We start from the raw sequence: 18,254 nt of genomic DNA, 5'->3' as shown, positions 1-18,254 counted from the left end.
TTGAATCAGAACTATAGCTTCATGGTGCTACCAGGAAAGGCCTTGAGAAGTAGATTCAGGAACTTTTGTCTGTTTCAAAATATCTCTTTCCTAGCCTTAGAAATGACTAAAAGACCGCCATTTTAGAAGTTTTATTGTTAATTGTCCAATTTGTAGAGTTTTTTTTGAGATTTTTAAATGGTCAAAAGATCCTGATTCTACTTCTTAATGCCTTTCATAGGAGAACCATGAACCTGTAGTTCTGATTCAATAAATTTTTGACACCCATTTACAAATAACTACACAATTAAATGTCTGGTCGTCAGTGGTTTTAAGACTTAGGATAAATTTTAAATCATCCAGAGGTGTATTATACTCATAAAAATCATTTGCATATCCCCACTTTGGTCTCAGAAATAAATGTCCAAAATCGACCCACCCTAATATATACATAGATACTTCTCTTCAAATCTCATATGTAACATAATTTAAAACAAAATCATAACAATAAATTTTATATACAAGGTTAAGACTATTTATCCCCACCCTCATGCAAATGAACTTGAATTATATTTAAAACATTCCTGTTTGAACAGCCAGCTCTTTGAATCTTTCAGTTCAAGCTTGCCTTCTTTCCACTTCAAATGTTCTTCTATGCACAAATCTAGTTTATACCTAGGAATATCTTCAATGTCTATCAACTTCTTAATTTTCAATTCATGCTCATTAAGATCTGCACCTTGATCTTTTCCTCTGGCGTCTTTTCCCTTCTGAAATAGTTGTTGAATACAATCTCCAGATTGAAATCCATTCATCACAAAACATGAAATCTTCAACTTTCTAGCAGCATTTACAATTTGATGATGTAATAGTTCTTCATAATATTTATCCAAAATTTGACCATCTTGAATCGTTTTTCCTTCCTTTCCAAACACAGTTGGTTTCCTAGGCATTACATAATGATTTGGAATAGCTATAACCTTACACTCTGGATCATAATAATAATCAGCTACTTTCTTTTTTATCTCTTTAATCTTTTCTTTTGCTAAAATTCTTTTATGTTCTCCTGCAGGTCCATGAAAGTTTATACTGAAATTACTAAATTCTGTAGTCAACTTTGATGATTGAGAATCTTTTACAAACAGGGGATATATTCCAAATTGAAGGCCACAAGTGCAGAAACAATTCTCTGATGGGCTGGCTACTTCCATTTCATAAATCTAAATTACAAATCTATTATAAAGATATAAATTCAAATATGTGAAGGTAATCTTCTTCCTTTCTGACTTTTATACCATTACAATGTAACTGCCACACCCACCCCTACTATTTGGAAACATTTATGGTTGAAATAAGGAATATCTGTTCACTCTATTTTTAATACTAAATTTGCCTGTTTAATTTTATAAAATTACAATATTTACCTGCAAAATATACCACACTTTTTTTATATATTTTCTAAGCACAATGGCCAATTTTACAGTAAGCTCAACTCTTTATTTTTCTCTTCATCATTCTTGACATCTTTGTAAACTTTAATTTAGATACCTTTGTCATTTCCTACCTAAACAAATATTAATGGTTTTCATGGTAGTTTAACTCAACATCTTTTTTTCATTTTCCTTACTTTTGTATGCTTATTTGTTGCTTAAAACTATTTCATTTATATATAAAATTTATTTACTATTGCAAAACACTCAAATTTGCTTCTTTAAATTATTTAATTTTTCAATTTAGATATAATTATAAAATGAAAGAAAAATATTTTTTTTGCTAAACTGGGTTATAGATAGAAAAAATATCCATTGCTTGTAAATACAAGTTCAAGTTAATGAGATATAAAGTATACATTTACCTTTATAGGAGACTTTTTTCTAGTAACATAGTGCTTTATTCAAATCTTAAACATCAACCCTAAAAAGCACACTTATTAGACTTTATTTTTAAATTTGTAAAAAAGAAAGTACCTGATCTAATTTAAAGTTAAATTTAAAATAAATAAGGTGTTTTCCAGTTAGAAGGTTGAATCCATTTTTATAGAAGTAGAAATTTAATCTATTAATATGGTTTTGACACTCTAGAAACCAAAATATTTGATTCCATTTTCCCCTCGCACGGTGATGATATTGTCATGGCTGATATGATTTTTGAAATGTAAAATTCCACTTTCAATAGAGGCAAAACTGGAATGGTACATTCATGTTTACATACTAGCTTATTCATAAACATTGATTTCATTATTTAAATCGATTTACTAGTTATGGTATATGCTATTTTTTTTTCAATTTTACATAAAAATGTTATAATTATGCATAGTATTTTATGTATTTTTAGGATTAACATAATTTGAAAATAGTATGTATGATTTCTATTATGTTGATGTAAAAAAAGTAAATAACCATTCCAGTTTCGTCTCTCTTTAAAGTGTAATGGTACATTTCAAAAACTGTATTGCACTTAATGATATCATTACCAAGAGAGGCCAAAATGGAATGGTAGATTATAAAAACCATGGCGGCCATGATGATATCATAGTGATCCTATTCCTTAAATCAGACTACCCATAAATTCATTAACACTTATAAAATTATAATTATCTGTGTTTACCTCATAATGTAGAACTTAATTCTAAGACCAAATCTTTTACATTTATATAAATCTTTATCTGAAAAAAGAAATTTTAGAATACTTCATAAATTTCAATATAAACAAGGATGAGAACATCCACCAATGATAAGCTGGCACTTTCCCTTAAGGCTTGTTTAGCAATAAACCCATATTTTTTACATAAAGGGAAGCATTTTTTATCTCTCTTCCCAAAGCCTGCGGGGCCTATTCTTGCATTGCCCTAATCCTTTACCAGTACTAAATATAACCTGACAAAATAAAAATAATGAGCCAAATATTTAAAGGTGATATTACAAAACCCCCTCTTTAGCCCCAAAAGACAACCTTTGAATCTATTCATTGTGAATTCATTTCCCCGATTTTTTAGTCAATGCTTTTTGTAAATCAAAAAACTTTGTGAAATTTTACACCTTTTTATCCCCCCCCCCCTCCCAAATTTTATCACACCTAATTTAAATTTTATCCCAGGTAAAAAAAAATTGTAATTTAAAATTTTGACATTCAACCAACACACCCTTATTAAGTTTTTGTGCCTTCTCCCCCTAAAATAAAAAGCTTGGACGTCCTTGCGGCTAATTTTCTATGATGGAAGAAGTTGGAAAATGTAAAATGGACTAACAAAATGTTTACTTAAGAATTTTAGAAGAGTTCTAGAAGAGAACACAAAATTTTAATCTAACATTCCCTCAAACAATTTATCTTATGAAGAAGTATTTTTTTATGATTATGAAATTGAAAATATAGTTTTACTCATCTGTCCAGTCTTTACAAATAAACATATTTTTGCTACAAATCTAATATTCATTGAGATTTAGTGGAAGAACTATGGATGATGCAAATTTATTTCCTTTTTATCACAATATTGAGAGGAATTGGTTGTAGACTGAATTGAGCACTATTGTCCTATCCATTCCTTATAATTCTGAAAGAAGTAAACATAATCACGACACAAAAAGAACTAAGCCAACCAACTCTCTCTTGTACCCTAAGACTATATTCTTTTAACGTCTTCTTGTGTTGCAATCACAGTAGATTTTGTGTCCAAAATTATCTTAAAACTTGTGTAAATATTTGTAATTATGCAACTTTGGGAACCAGCTAAAAAGTTTCACTGTAAAGTACAGTTAAAATATTTTCATGGTCTAGTTACTTCAGAGAAGGTAAGATCAATGAAAATTAAAATAAAATATTTCCCTTAACACTTTAAAAGGATAGTTTTGAAGATGTAAAATTGGCAGAACATTATATTTCTTCATGTGACATATTTCTGTTTTCCTGCATGTATTCAGAATGTACATATAATAAATCTGCTTATGAAACATAATTGGATGGTATCATCCCATTTATATAAAATATTCAACAACCACTTTAAAACCAGTTCATATTGGAGAGCATATTTTTAGATTCTATCTATTCAGGCCACCTCCCACCCAACCCCCTCCCTAAAGTCCTAAATTCCCAAAACCTTTTATTTTGACAAATTAGTACCCTATTCCTTCAGCTCATATCATGTGCACACCCTTAAATTTACATGGTTGAATGAATAAATAAGTTTTTCTTTAAATATTTCTTCTTATCATAAGACCATAGCAGAAATCTATGACTGCCTAGCTCTTTATTTTTTCTGGAGGTTGGAGGGGGGGGGGGGGAATCTCAACATGGAATTAAAACTTGCAAAGAGGGGGGGGGGGGTAGGTACCAACGCTGTTCATGTAAGAATTATTAACCTGTGGGTAAAATATTTCATAGATTTTTAGGGAAAAATCCACATTTTGAGTGTAAAATGACTTCAAAATTACCAGATTTTTAAAATATAAGAGCTTTGAACTTTGGCGCGTGGTGAGGATAAAATCATTTTTAAAAATCGGGATTCTTTGTTACCTCTAGAATTATTTTGGTGTATATTCATTTCTTACCCCCCCCCCTCTCTGAACGTCTATGGCAGCAATATTGATAGTTGGGTTCAGAACAAGCAAAGGAGGAAATTATAAAAATCTACAGATTACTATCCCTGCCCCAGGCATTTTTTACATATAACCAAGCTTGTGTGAGTGTGTGTGTTCTTTTTGAATGTGTTAGTGTGAGTGTGTGTGTGTGTGTGTGCGTGCCCGCACATCATAAAAAGTTTTGAACTGTACAACTCTTTATTACTATCTATGTATACTAGCGGCTACGCCCCTAGATGCCTCTAGGGGCACTGGTAGGAGGGGGAAAAGTCGACCTCATCACATTTTAAATTTGAGTTTCAAAAGAGTTAACAAAAATATTTTTTGGGGGGGGAGTGAAGACACCCTTTCTAAAAAAAATTAAAAACCTTTCCAGGACCTATAAGAAGCTTCACTGTAAAGGAGAACAATATCGGTTCAGCGGTTAGCGAGATCCTTCAGGACAGACAAAAAACGCTTACTACTTTATATAATAGGATAATATATTTAGCTATCAATTCATCTGTCTGTCTATCTATCTATATATATGTCTAGTCTATCTATCTTCTATACAAATATCTAACTAATTATTATATACCTACTAGCAGCTAAGCCCCTAAAGAGAAGGGGGGAGTTGAATTAGATAACCCAAATTTTTAATTTATATTTAAAAAGAAACAAAAAAACCACTTTTTTTTTTGGGGGGGGGGCGGGAGGCGAATTCTCATGTGATTTTGGTACCCTCCCCCAAAATGGTTATAAACCTTCCCAGGACATATGAGAAGATACCCTGTAAAGGATTAACCATACGGTTCAGCGGTTAGCGAGATACAACAGTACAGACAAACAGACAGACAGACATCCTGTTACTTTATTATAAGGAATACTCTTGTAACGATTATAGAGTTGCTAAGCTTTCAAAATCAAACATGGCTAAATTAATAATAAGAGTTATTTATTACGTATTTACGTACGGATGGCCGTACCTACTCTAATTAATGAAAAGATTTGCTTTTAAAATTAAATATACATCCTTTTTAAGTATCTTATCTTTTATGATTTAACTAGCAAAGCTCTGAAACAGTATGACAGAAGAACATTAACTCTTGTAGACTGGCAGAACTGAATATACAAAATATGAATATATAAGGTTTGACAAAATTATACGTAAATTTGTTGCAAAACTTCTTAAATACAGAATTCCGTTTAAGGACATTTTTAACTTGATTATAGAGATGCTTTGCTCAAAATATTGTACCTTATTGTAATAGGAATCAGTAATCTAAAAATCAGATAAATTAAACGATTTTATCACATACAAAATTGTTGTTAAAAAAGATAGAAAATCAACATGTTTAAAATGTATGTAAAGGCATTCTGGAAACGGATATAGAGTTGCTACGTTTCTAAATCGTACCTAACTAATACAGGAATCATCATACAAAGTTTGAAATTGAGAGGACAATTCTAACATGCCTAATTTAAAGAAAAAAGCAATCCATTACGGACTGACGGACGGAAGGACTGACTGGCCTTAATTATAGAAAATCTTAGCTTTTAAAAACTGGATTGAAAGTTTGACGTCAGAGAGAGAGAGGTGGTTTTGAATTATGTGTCTATCAATCATTTTCTTATAGTTACTTTCTCCTGTTTACCATGAGAAATAAATATACACAGAAATATAGTATTAACCACACAAAGATGAAATAAGGAGTCAATTTTCTAAAACTAGCAGCTAGAGGCCTCTAGGGGCACTTTAGGGGGGAGGGGATAAATTAGATAACCATTTTTTTATTTCAGATTTAAGAATTTCTTTTGAAGGGGTGGCAGTACCCTCCCCCAAAATAGTTAAAAACCTTCCCAGGACCTATGAAAAGCTACCCTGTAAAGGAGAACCCGATCGGTTCAGCGGTTAGCGAGATCCAACGGTACAGACAAACAGAAAGACAGAATCCTGTTACTTTATTATAAGGATTTATAATCTGTCTTTACCGAAGGATCTAACTAACCGCTGAACCGATCGGGTTTTCCTTTACAGGGTAGCTTCTCATTGGTCCTGGGAAGGTCTATAATTATAATTACCACCTCCATCCCAAGAGAAATCGCTCTAGAAAAAAATCGACCCCCCAAAAAATGTCAATTTTTTTTCAAAACTATATTTAAAATCCTCCACCCAAAAATACACCGCTACATTTTTACTTTAAATTAGATTCTATTGATATTGCAAGTAGGCAGAAAAATATAATAATAAAATGTTAAACATTATATCTTAGTTTGTTAATGTTAAAAGTTTCGGCAAAAATGTACAAATACTTTCTATTTTTACTAACACCCGTATTGATCCAACTTATCTTTTAACAGCTTGAAAGATTTCAATTTTGTAGGGGTAGAAAGTCACTCTAAAATTAGCCACGTGACGTCATGAAAATGAGGGTGGATGAGAGGAGAAGTGGATAAGAAAACCCTCTAAAAAAATGATGGATAATCCCTAATTTTTATGACGTCACACGGCTGATTTTTGAGTGACTTTCTCCCTCTACCATTTTTTTTTTACTATGGGTAGCCAATATAGGTAAAGCTTTTATTGAACCTACTATACTGGGTCCCAGAGTTTTTTTTAACCTAGTAGGGGAAAGGTGAGTACGGTAACTTAGAAAAATCTGTACCACGCTTGTAAAGCTGTAAATCAATGTATAGTGACAATATACAGGGTGGACCGAAATAAACTAAGTTTTCCGATTTTGGGAAACCACCAGTAAAAGTATAAAAAAATAATTATTTGTCCATATTCTCTGTAAAAAGATATATTGAACTTAGAAAAGGTATTTTTTTAAATGTCTATTTAAATGAGAGTGTGTGGCTTATTATTCTGGTGCTTAAGAGGCCACGCAGATTGTTTGTGAGGCTTTTATATGCTAGGCTGCGCTTGTATGGGTGGCAATAGGGTGGCTTTCATATAATTCAACTAGTCTTCCTTTTTTTTCTTTGATTAAACCTCGGATTGGCAGCCGCGCGCAAGCCGCATGTAAACCTCAGTGAAATTGTCATTTTATCACTATAAAATTCAACTGGATGTTTAAAACTTCTCTTTAGCAGACAATCTTTCTTTCTGAAATTTCTTTTTCTGCTCACAAGCAAGTTTAAAACTGAGGCTTATGTGCGGCTGAGGCGCGGCTGCCGAACCCCGCCCTGAGGAACCTATGCCTTTGGTAATAAACTAAGAAAAAATATAAAACAAGGGTTTATTGTGGAGAGGTTGTTGGTGCTTAAATTGACAAACTAAAAATATTTATGGAGTAGCTTTGCTGCTAAAATTGAAATGTATGATGTTTGAATTTTTTGTTTAGGAAGTAGACTTCTTATCAATTAAGCTAGAATTCTTTTATTAAAAGCGAAGCTTTTTTATAATTATGGTCGGTCCGTCCGTCCATCTCAGAGAGATGGCTCTTTTCGTTAATTTAAGCATGTTAGAATTGTCCTATCGTTTTCAAACTTTGTATAGTGATTCCTGTAGTAGTTAGGTACAATTTAGAAAGCGTAGCAACTCTATAATCATTAATAGAATGTCCGTACGTCCATTTTAAACATGTTGATATTTTACTTTTTTATCAACAAATTTTCATGTGATTAATTATCCGAATGTTCTGATTTTTGGGACAACAAAGTACAATATTATAAGCAAAGCAACTCTATAATCAAGTCCTAAAAATGTAAGTATGTCCATAAACATTATCCTGTATCATGAAGTTTTTCAACAAATTTACTCACAATTTTGCTTCTACTCTTATTCATTTATATTCTGATTATTCAGTTCTGACACTATACAAGTATTAATGTTCGTTAGTCCTACCATTTTAGTGCTTTGCTTTTATGGATGTTGTCATCCTTGTTTACCTGAGAACTATCTATCTATCATCCATCATACTAACAACTATCTATCTATTTATCTATCTATCTATCTATCTATCTATCTATCTATCTATCTATCTATCTATCTATCTATCTATCTATCTATCTATCTATCTATCTATCTATCTATCTATCTATCTGTCTATCTATCTATCTATCTATCTATCTATCTATCTATCTATCTATCTATCTATCTATCTATCTATCTATCTATCTATCTATCTATCTATCTATCTATCTATCTATCTATCTATCTATCTATCTATCTATCTATCTATCTATCTATCTATCTATCTATCTATCTATCTATCTAGAGGAGCCCCAACCCTCCACAAATTGTTCCCGTGCCAATGGTTTCTTCCCCTGGCCAGCAAATATTTCCTGTCAGAACTTCTGGGACTGTAGAGAAGGTCAGTTTGGGTACCATTACAAATAGTTTGGGTACCATTATAAATAGTTTGGGTAGAACCCGGTATTAGTGTCTTAGAAATTATCTTAGTGACGTAAAAAAAATAGGATGTGTCCATACTACTAGGATTTTTAAGAATTGTTAATAAAGGCCTGAAATCAAGATTTTTTGTGCTTTTAAAAAATATTAAAAATATTTCTAAAAATTCTACATTATTTTTGCTCACTTTTAAAAAACAAAATCAACTTTTTTTTATTTTTTTTTTATAAAATTATCTTTCAAAATTGAAATAAGATCCATCAGCTGATATTGTACTTCTTACATAACTCAAGAGTTGACTTACAATGTGTAAATATTTTATAGATTATTTAGCAGAATAATAAAAAACCTATATGTAATTTCGTGATTAATAATTGGCTTAATCTTACATTAAACATTGAATGATTTTAAATAATTTTCAAATATTTGCTTTTATAATTCTACTTATTGTATAAACCCCTCATAAGTTAGCGCAAAATGCTATATATTTTATCACATATGAGCTATTTTTTAAGCCAGCTTTTTAGTCAAAATTTCAAACCAATAACAATTAAATCAAAAGATATTAGGTTAAAACTATATATAAACGAGAGTAAAGAAATAAGATATTGCTATCAACAACAACAAAAAAGGGTTTTGTCTAGTTTTTGGTAAAAATAACGCATATTTATCATTTTAAATTAAAGCTATCTTTTCAAGATTACATCTATAAATTCGTCTGTATTTTCTAACTTATACCTGTTACCATGAAAAATCAATTGATTTTCCATAATAATTTTATTTCTATATTAAATTTAGAGACAGCTAATTTTTCTTTAAATATAATGAAATGTTTATCAGAAATTTTTAATTAAGCATAATAATGTATATATAAAAAAGACAATTACAAATAAAAACAAAACAATCAATTATTAGATTATTTATATCAATAAATTTAACGGAATTTGAACATAATTGTTAAAAAAGCTAGCTTAAACAGTTTTGCCATTAAAAAATAACCTTCTTTATGAATGGTACATTCTAACAAGGGTAATGATATCCAGTAGAGCAACATATTTAACAAATATGTCTTTAAATAATCAGTCTATTTAACAAATATCTTTTTAAAATGCATAAGTTATATTACCTCTCACAAGATTGTTTAGTCCTTTGACACTGTACATAATTATTATTTGATTGATCTATCCTTAATTTTTATTCATATTCAATTTTATTGTTTGTATATAAATATTTAATACCTGTATTATAATACGAAGTATGTCCTTTTTCTGTATGCTATATTTACGCAATTTTGCAACAAATTTATGTGCAATTTCATTTAGACTTCAAAATTAATATTCTGCTTATTAAGTTCTGACACTCTAGCTTTTGTGCGTTTGTTCTACCTTCTGATTTTTGTGCTTCGTTTTTATGGATGTTGTCATCCTTGTCTAGAAAATACAAATTTATTAATCTATGGTAGAAAGTACAGAGAGTATAAACTATTTCCTACATTTTCTTTATCAATTATCAATTATCAATCACCTCTATTATCCATCTCTTTTTTAGGGGTTACCTTTCCCACCTCCCCTCTAATCCCTCGTTTTTAGTTACGTCACTAAGATAATTTCTAAGACACTAATACTGGGTTCGTTTGGGTACCATTATAAATAGTTTGGGTACCATTATAAATAGTTTGGGTACCATTATTAATAGTTTGGGTACCATTCCAAATAAGTTTGGGTACCATAATAATAAGTTTGGGTACCATTTCAAATAAGTTTGGGTACCATTATAAATAGTTTGGGTACCATTATAAATAGTTTGGGTACCATTATAAATAGTTTGGGTACCATTATAAATAGTTTGGGTACCATTATAAATAGTTTTGGTACCATTCCAAATAAGTTTGGGTACTATTTTAAATAAGTTTGGGTACCATTCCAAATTAGTTTGTGTACCATTAGAAATAAGTTTGGGTACCATTCCAAATAAGTTTGGGTACCATTATAAATATATTTATAAGTTTGGGTAACATTTTTAAAAAGTTTGGGTATTATGCTAATATATAAATTTGGGTACAATTATAAAATTATTATTATAAGTTTGGGTACTGTTCCTATTTAGATAAGGGGCTGATCAGCCGTTTCATTATAAACTACTAGCCAACGCTCCACTAGCCTTTAGGGGCTCTATATTTGAAATGTATATGTAAGGGCAGAAAGAAAAGCCCAGAACCATACCCAGACTTATTCATAAAAATATCCTAAAACCATATCAGTACCTATAAGAAGCTTCACTGTAAAGGAGAACCATATTGGTTCAGCAGTTAGTGAGATCCTTTTCTATAGACAAAAAGCTTCCTACTTTATAAAATAATATCATATTTATAAACCATTATAGGTTTGGGTACCATTCCAAATAACTTTGAGTACTATTCTTATATATAATATACAATTCAAATATATTTATATACAATTCAAGTTTTGGTTCCATTCCAATTATATAAGTTTGGGTGTATTATGATTATTTATTTTAGGCACTGCCTACCAGCAGACCTGCCCTGTGGGAGTTATTTGTGATCCCGGGCTAAATGCGTGTGCTACCCCCGACCAAAGTACTAGGTAAGCGTTTGCTAACCCGGGCCTTCAGCGTCTCAGGGCTAACAAAACTGGTTTTAATCTTATAATTTTACATTTTTGTAACCGCGGAAAGCATTATGTATGATGTGATAAATAACTATTCCAGTATGGCTTCAAAACCGATTAATATCCGTTGGATTAGAACCGTTTCTCAGCCATGCTGAAAAATCATGTATAACATTGCATTACAGACAATTTTCTACTAATATTAAAATAAAACTCATAGAATTAATACCATTTTGTAAGCCTGGGACTTCAGCATCTCAGGGCTAACAAAACTGGTTTTAATCTTAATTTTTCATTTTAATATCCGCGCAAAACTGTCTAAAACACGATGGCCATTGTGTTGTCATGTATAGAAATGTGATACAACAATAAGCATGCAGAAGGGGGGTGTAGGTTAAATTTTAAGGGCCTTCCTTCCACTTTTTAACAACCCACAAAGAAATACACCCTTTGTGCATAACAAAACCTTGCATAACACAGGGTTATCTTCATAAAAATAAATGAGCAGTATGTCTTAAATAGCATCTAAGAAAATCACATTTATTTCATAGCGTTACAAACAACGGACAAACAGACGAACAGACATAGTGAATAAAAGAGTAACTTTAACACTAACTCACAATCGTGGCTCATAAATAGTAAGAGTAGGGGGAATGCATTGGCTCATAAAAAGGCGCATCATATTACCATGCACAGTTAGGGCTACTCAGACAAAGGTCGTGCAATCAAAGGGTTGGTTGTCTGATGGGTGTTGGTAATTAAGCGTGTTACATTGCAATTTAAAAAGCAGAGTATGTTCAAAGGTGACGTGGAGAGGACTTGTACCCAAAGCGTTACTTCGCCCCTAGAGTCAATCTTTATCTATAACATAATGATGTCTGTCCGTCCGTCTGTCTGTCCGTCTGTCCGTCCCTTAAGATCTTGGTAACCACTGAACCGATTGGATTCCACTCTTCAGGGAATATACCTACTGGTCCTGTGGTGGTTTTAGGCTATTTTCTTGGGGGGTGGGACACCCCCAACCCCCCAAAAAACAAAAAAATCCCCCCCCCATTTTTTTTTTGCTGAAGATTTCCTTGGTCCTTTTACGAATTTCGCCAAAAAAATTTTTTGATCACCTCTTGGGTCAAAGCCCCTAGAGGCTAGGGGCGAAGCCGCTAGTACAAAAAATAGCAACCAAGAAAATCACATTTATTTCATAGCGTTACAAACCATGGACAAACTGACGGACAATGTGAAAAAAAGGTAACTTTGACACTGTGAGTCAAAAATTGACATTCCTAAATTAATTACTACATGTTCATAATGTTATTTTTTATAATCCTCTTTGCACTAACTTACTGTTTTTCGTCAGGCTGGAGTGTACTCATGGAGAAATGAATTTCTTAAATTTCACCTGTCCAACCTTCACAGAAGAAAGGTATACTTATTCTAACAAAATATTGTTTTTTAAAAAAAACATGAAAATAAACAAATCTTTTAGTGTACTGCCTTTTGGTAACCTTGAAAATGTATTAATTTTTGTCTTGCAGTGTACTGCAATTTGATAACCATGACATATTCATATATTCTAGCATACTGCAAATTTAACACAAGATTTCTGTATTTTAATTCACTTATGCGGCAACCATGAAATTGTACATATTTTTTTCTTGCAGTGTACTGCAAATTGGTAACCATGACATATTCCTATATTCTAGCATACTGTGAATTGATCTTAAAAGATTTCTGTATTTTAGTTCCCTTATATTTGGTAACCATATTTTTATTGTAGTGTACTGCAATTTGGTAACCATGACATATACAAAACTTCTTTATTCACTTATATGGCAACTATGTAAATATAATATTTTTTATTGCAGTGTACTGCCATTTGGTAACCTTGAAAATGTATGAATTTTTGTCTTGCAGTGTACTGCAATTTGATAACCATGACATATTCCCATTTTCTAGCATAGTGTACTGCAAATTGGTAACCATGACATATTCCTATATTCTAGCGTACTGTGAATTGATATTACAAGATTTCTGTATTTTAGTTCCCTTATATTTGGTAACCATATTTTTATTGTAGTGTACTGCGATTAGATAACCATGACGTATACAAAACTTCTATATTCACTTATATGGCAACTATGTAAATGTACACATTCACTGTAAAAAAAAAAAAAAAATTAGAATCAGATAATACTATATATTCATTTCATTACTGTAAAGCATCATCCCATACATTCTAGCAAAAAAACCTCATTACGATATAACGAATATTCCAATACTGTATTGAGTATTACTTAGTGTTCTATGGAGTAATATATATTACTAAATAAAGAATGTGCATTTTATAGTATTATCTAATACTCTCTATGGAAAAAAATTCAATACGCTAGAAGGAAGTTTTAATACTCTGGTTCATAATTTTTGTTACTCTGTAGGGTAAGAATTGACACTAAAAACGTAATATCTCTGTATAGTAATAGTTATTACGGTATATAGTACTACATGGTGTTATATATTCATTTTGTTAATACAGCACACTTACGGGTCCAGGTCTAATACAACCCCAGCGTATCAATTGATACTAAAAGAAAGAAAAAATATTTTTTACAGTGTTCTTTTATTGCAGTGTTCTGCGATTTGGAAACCATGAAAGACTGCCCCATCCAACAGATTGTCAACAATATTACTCTTGTCTAAGATATGGTAAACACTTTTCTCGTATTCATTCGAATCCGCTGGATAGGAACCGGTTCTCATCCATACGAAAAAACTATGTCTAGCATCGTATTATATCTAGCTTTCTACGAATATAGAAATGTACAATCATAATATTAAAATCAGTTTTTTTTAGCTCGTGCCTTGAACGTCTCTGGACCAAAAAAATGGCTTAATCTTGTAATTGTACATTTTTATATCTGCGGAAAGCTGTCCCCTCTCTCTCTCTTTCTCTCTCTGATATTTAAATATTTTTACCCTCTCATACTAGCTAACTAAAAGGGCTATATAATTATTCAGCGAGGAAGGGGACATTGGAAAGTTTATTACACAAGTTCCCAAAGCTACATAATAACGTTTTCTTATTTGTTAGCTTAACAATTTGTGTATCATCATTGGGTATTTACAAAAATTTATTGGCCTTCAGATCACTGATATATATCGCTACTACATAATTGTGTATTGCTCTATATTTCTTTATTAAATTCTAAATAAGTTTTGCACCGTTCTAATATATTAGTTTGGGTGCCATTCTAAATAAGTTTGGGTACCATTCTTATTACTTATCCTTTTAGGTGCCCCCCGGCTGGCTACTTGTCCTAGGAAAAGAGTTTTTAACAATGGGACTGGCCTGTGTAGTGATCCCAGTGAAGTTCCTGGATGGTAAGATAGACAGACACACAGATAGTCACACAGACAGACAGATAGACAGATAGACAGACAGATAGACAGACAGACTGACAGACAAACAATGGGACTGGCCAGTGTAGTGATCCTAGTGAAGTTCCTGGATGGTAAGATAGACAGACAGTCAAATGGACAGATAGACAGATAGATAGACAGATAGACAGACGTCAGACAAACAATGGAACTGGACAGTGTAGTGATCCTAGTGAAGTTCCTGGATGGTAAGATAGATAGACAGACACACGGACAGATGGACAGTGTTTCGGTACTTGGGCCGAATGTCTCGGTACTTAGGCCTACGTGGCCGTCTACGAGATCTTAAGTGCATGAAGCACAATCATCCTCACTACTTGCAATGAATAAGGCACTGATGCAGTTACAAATAGTGTATTTACACTATGAAACGGTGGGGTCTTAAAAAGAAATAACAAAATTAATACAAAATATTAAAAATGTTTCAACTTAAACTGCATAAAACAATGCAAAAACATAATAGAAATTGATAAATTTCAAACAGAATCATTTTAAAAATATATAAAATTATTTGTAGTTAAAAATAAGTCAATGATTTGGTCTATTTTAATGAAAAAATAAAGAAATCAATTTGCTATATCTTAAACCAAAAAAATCACTTTAATCTTCAAAATTTAAAGGTTAAAAAGAAAGAATACTCACCAGTCTTAATTCATATCAAGCCAGGAAGTATTAGAGGTAAAATCATAGCACAGCTAACCACGCATTTTTTACAAAACATGATTTTTCGTCACACACAACGTGCTGAGCCCATAGTATAAACAATACAAAGGAAGAAAGCGCGTGGGGGCGCATACATATGGCTATGCCGCGCTTCGTTGCTTAGATTTCAAATTCAAACTACAAAAGTCGTCTTCTGCTCATGTAAGGTTTAGGTAAAATTAGGTAGGGGTTCGTTCCCGCAAGGAACACACTACAAAAGTACCAAGACAGACAGATAGACAGATAGACAGTCAAACAGACAAACAGACAGAAGGACTGACAGACAGAAAGACTGACAGACTGACAGACAGACTGACAGACAGACTGACAGACATTGCAGTGATCCTAGTGAAGTTCAAGGATGGTAAGACAGACAGATTGACAGACAAATAGAAATAAGAACAGACAGACAGACAAACAGACAGACAGACAGACAGACAGACAGAAAGACAGACAGACAGACAGACAAATAGACAGACAGACAGACAGACAGACAGACAGACAGACAGATGGACAGACAAATAGACAGAAGGACAGACAGACAAACAGACAAAAGAACAGACAGACAACAAGGCAGAAAGACAGATAGACAGACAGACAGACAGACAGATGAAAAGACAAACAGACAAACAGAAAAAAGGACATACGGAATTACATATAGTGTCCAATAAAAAATGACGTCATACAATACAAATGACCAATGATAGGACAGTATACATTGTAATTAAACAATATGGTAAATTGTATAATGGCCTTTTTATTGATCATTTGTATTGTATGACATTTTTTATTGGACTTTTCGCTGCTTTTTAAAAAATTAATCTCTTTTTTTAGTGAAACTTACTGGGAAGAGAAGTTGGCAAATACAGAAGACGATTAATACTATTATTACTAGTAATACATTAGTAATAAAGTAATATATTTTAAGTAAGTTCAAATATTAATTCAAATTAATCTCTTTTTTTTAGTGAAACTTACTGGGAAGAGAAATTGGAGAATACAGAAGACGATTATTACTATTATTACTAGTAATATATTAGTAATAAAGTAATATAGTTTAAGTAAAAATAGCGGCTACGCCCATAGAGGCCTCTAGTGGCACTTAAATTTTTTTTTATATTTTGAATATGTAATTAAAGAAATAATTTGTCTATGTTGCGTTTAAATTTTTTTGTTACGTCTCTTGGGAGGGTTTTGGTACCCTCCCCAAAAATAGTTATAAACCTTCCCAGGACCTATGAGAAGCTACCCTGTTAAGAAGAACCCGATCGGTACAGCGGTTAGCGAGATCTTTCGGTACAAACAGACAAACAAACATCCTTTTACTTTATTAAAAGGATAGATACGCAAATAAATGTAATAGGATTCTGTCTGTCTGTTTGTAGCAAGAAATCTTGCTAACCGCTGAACCGATATAGTTCTCCATTACAGGGTAGCTTCTCATAGGTTATAGGAAGGTTTATAACTATTTTGGGGGAGGGTACCTCTTAGAAGCTACCGCCATGCCAAATTTCAGTCCTGTAACTCTTTTTTTCCATTGAGTTTCTTTGACTTTTTATTTTGGTCTCAAAAAGTGTCACATCCGTCTCCCCCATTAGCAAGGCAGAGGTGAATGGATTCTTTTAAAAGAATTAGGGTCGTAAAACTGTTTGTGTAAAAAATCCTCCAAAATCACATGAAAAATCTACAAAAATTAAACAAAATCTTATGTTAATAACCCTTTTATGATTTTATTTAAGTTTTGTAGATTTTGGAGGATTTTTCACAAAAAATAATTTTGCCACACCAGCTAGCAGCTACCCTATTTTTTTAAAGAATCCACCTCTGCTTGCTGCAGGTTGGTATCTAAGCCACATCACGTAAGTGCTAGAGACATTAAAAATTATACATAATATTGAATTTAGTGGGAATGCCTATTTTATAATAAGCAACTTATTCTGATATATGTTCTTAGTATTAAAATGTTTATACCTAAAAAGAGATGTCAATATACCCCCCCCCCCTCCCCCAATTTCCTGTATGTTTCGAAGTGGAAGAAATCTTTACGAAAAATCTTTTCTCATAATAATAGCAGCTTTGAAAATCACATTCTCCCCTATAACAATAACTTCTGGACAAAGTTCAGGAAGGGAGGGGAAATTGAGCTGTTTATTACACTGGTCCCCAAAGTTTTCTTATTTGTTGGCTCAACAACTTTGGGAACTTTAATTAAATTTAATTGGTTGTGTCTTTGTGTTGAGTGTTCAAATGTTTCAACCACTAATTTTAATCTACAGAAGGGTTAAATTTGTGAATTATCATTAAGGATGTACCTCAGTTTATCTGCCATTGTCTTATCCCTTTAGATCCCTGACAAAGATATTTAAAGAATCAATACAAAAAAATAATATCTATATTATTAAGTAGCTTGATGTCTGTCCGTCCGTCTGTCTGTCCGTCTGTCTGTCTGTCCGTCTGTCTGTCCGTCTGTCTGTCCGTCTGTCTGTCCGTCTGTCCGTCTGTCTGTCCATCTGTCTGTCCGTCTGTCTGTCCGTCTGTCTGTCCATCTGTCAATTAAGATCTCGGTAACCACTGAACCGATTGGATTCTACTCTTTAGGGTATA

At 32.2% G+C, this 18,254-nt stretch overlaps 1 protein-coding gene and 1 long non-coding RNA gene across 2 annotated transcripts in view; both read left to right on the top strand.

The window, feature by feature from the left end:
• Window positions 1-18,254, top strand: part of LOC145306728 (uncharacterized) — a 108,333-nt gene that overhangs the window by 28,863 nt on the left and 61,216 nt on the right. The gene's annotated exons all lie outside the window — the stretch shown is intronic.
• On the top strand, window positions 8,758-16,578 carry LOC145307160 (uncharacterized). Its single transcript, XR_013875321.1, has 6 exons — window positions 8,758-8,851; window positions 11,408-11,492; window positions 12,871-12,936; window positions 14,140-14,216; window positions 14,804-14,891; window positions 16,485-16,578. It is a non-coding gene; the product is annotated as an uncharacterized LOC145307160 (long non-coding RNA).

This window comes from Acartia tonsa, chromosome 15 (assembly GCF_053477335.1).
Source record: "Acartia tonsa isolate MP-2025a chromosome 15, ASM5347733v1, whole genome shotgun sequence".
Lineage (NCBI taxonomy): Eukaryota > Metazoa > Arthropoda > Copepoda > Calanoida > Acartiidae > Acartia > Acartia tonsa.
Note: the sequence above shows the minus strand (reverse complement) of the source record. Positions and strands in the feature narration are given on the sequence as shown.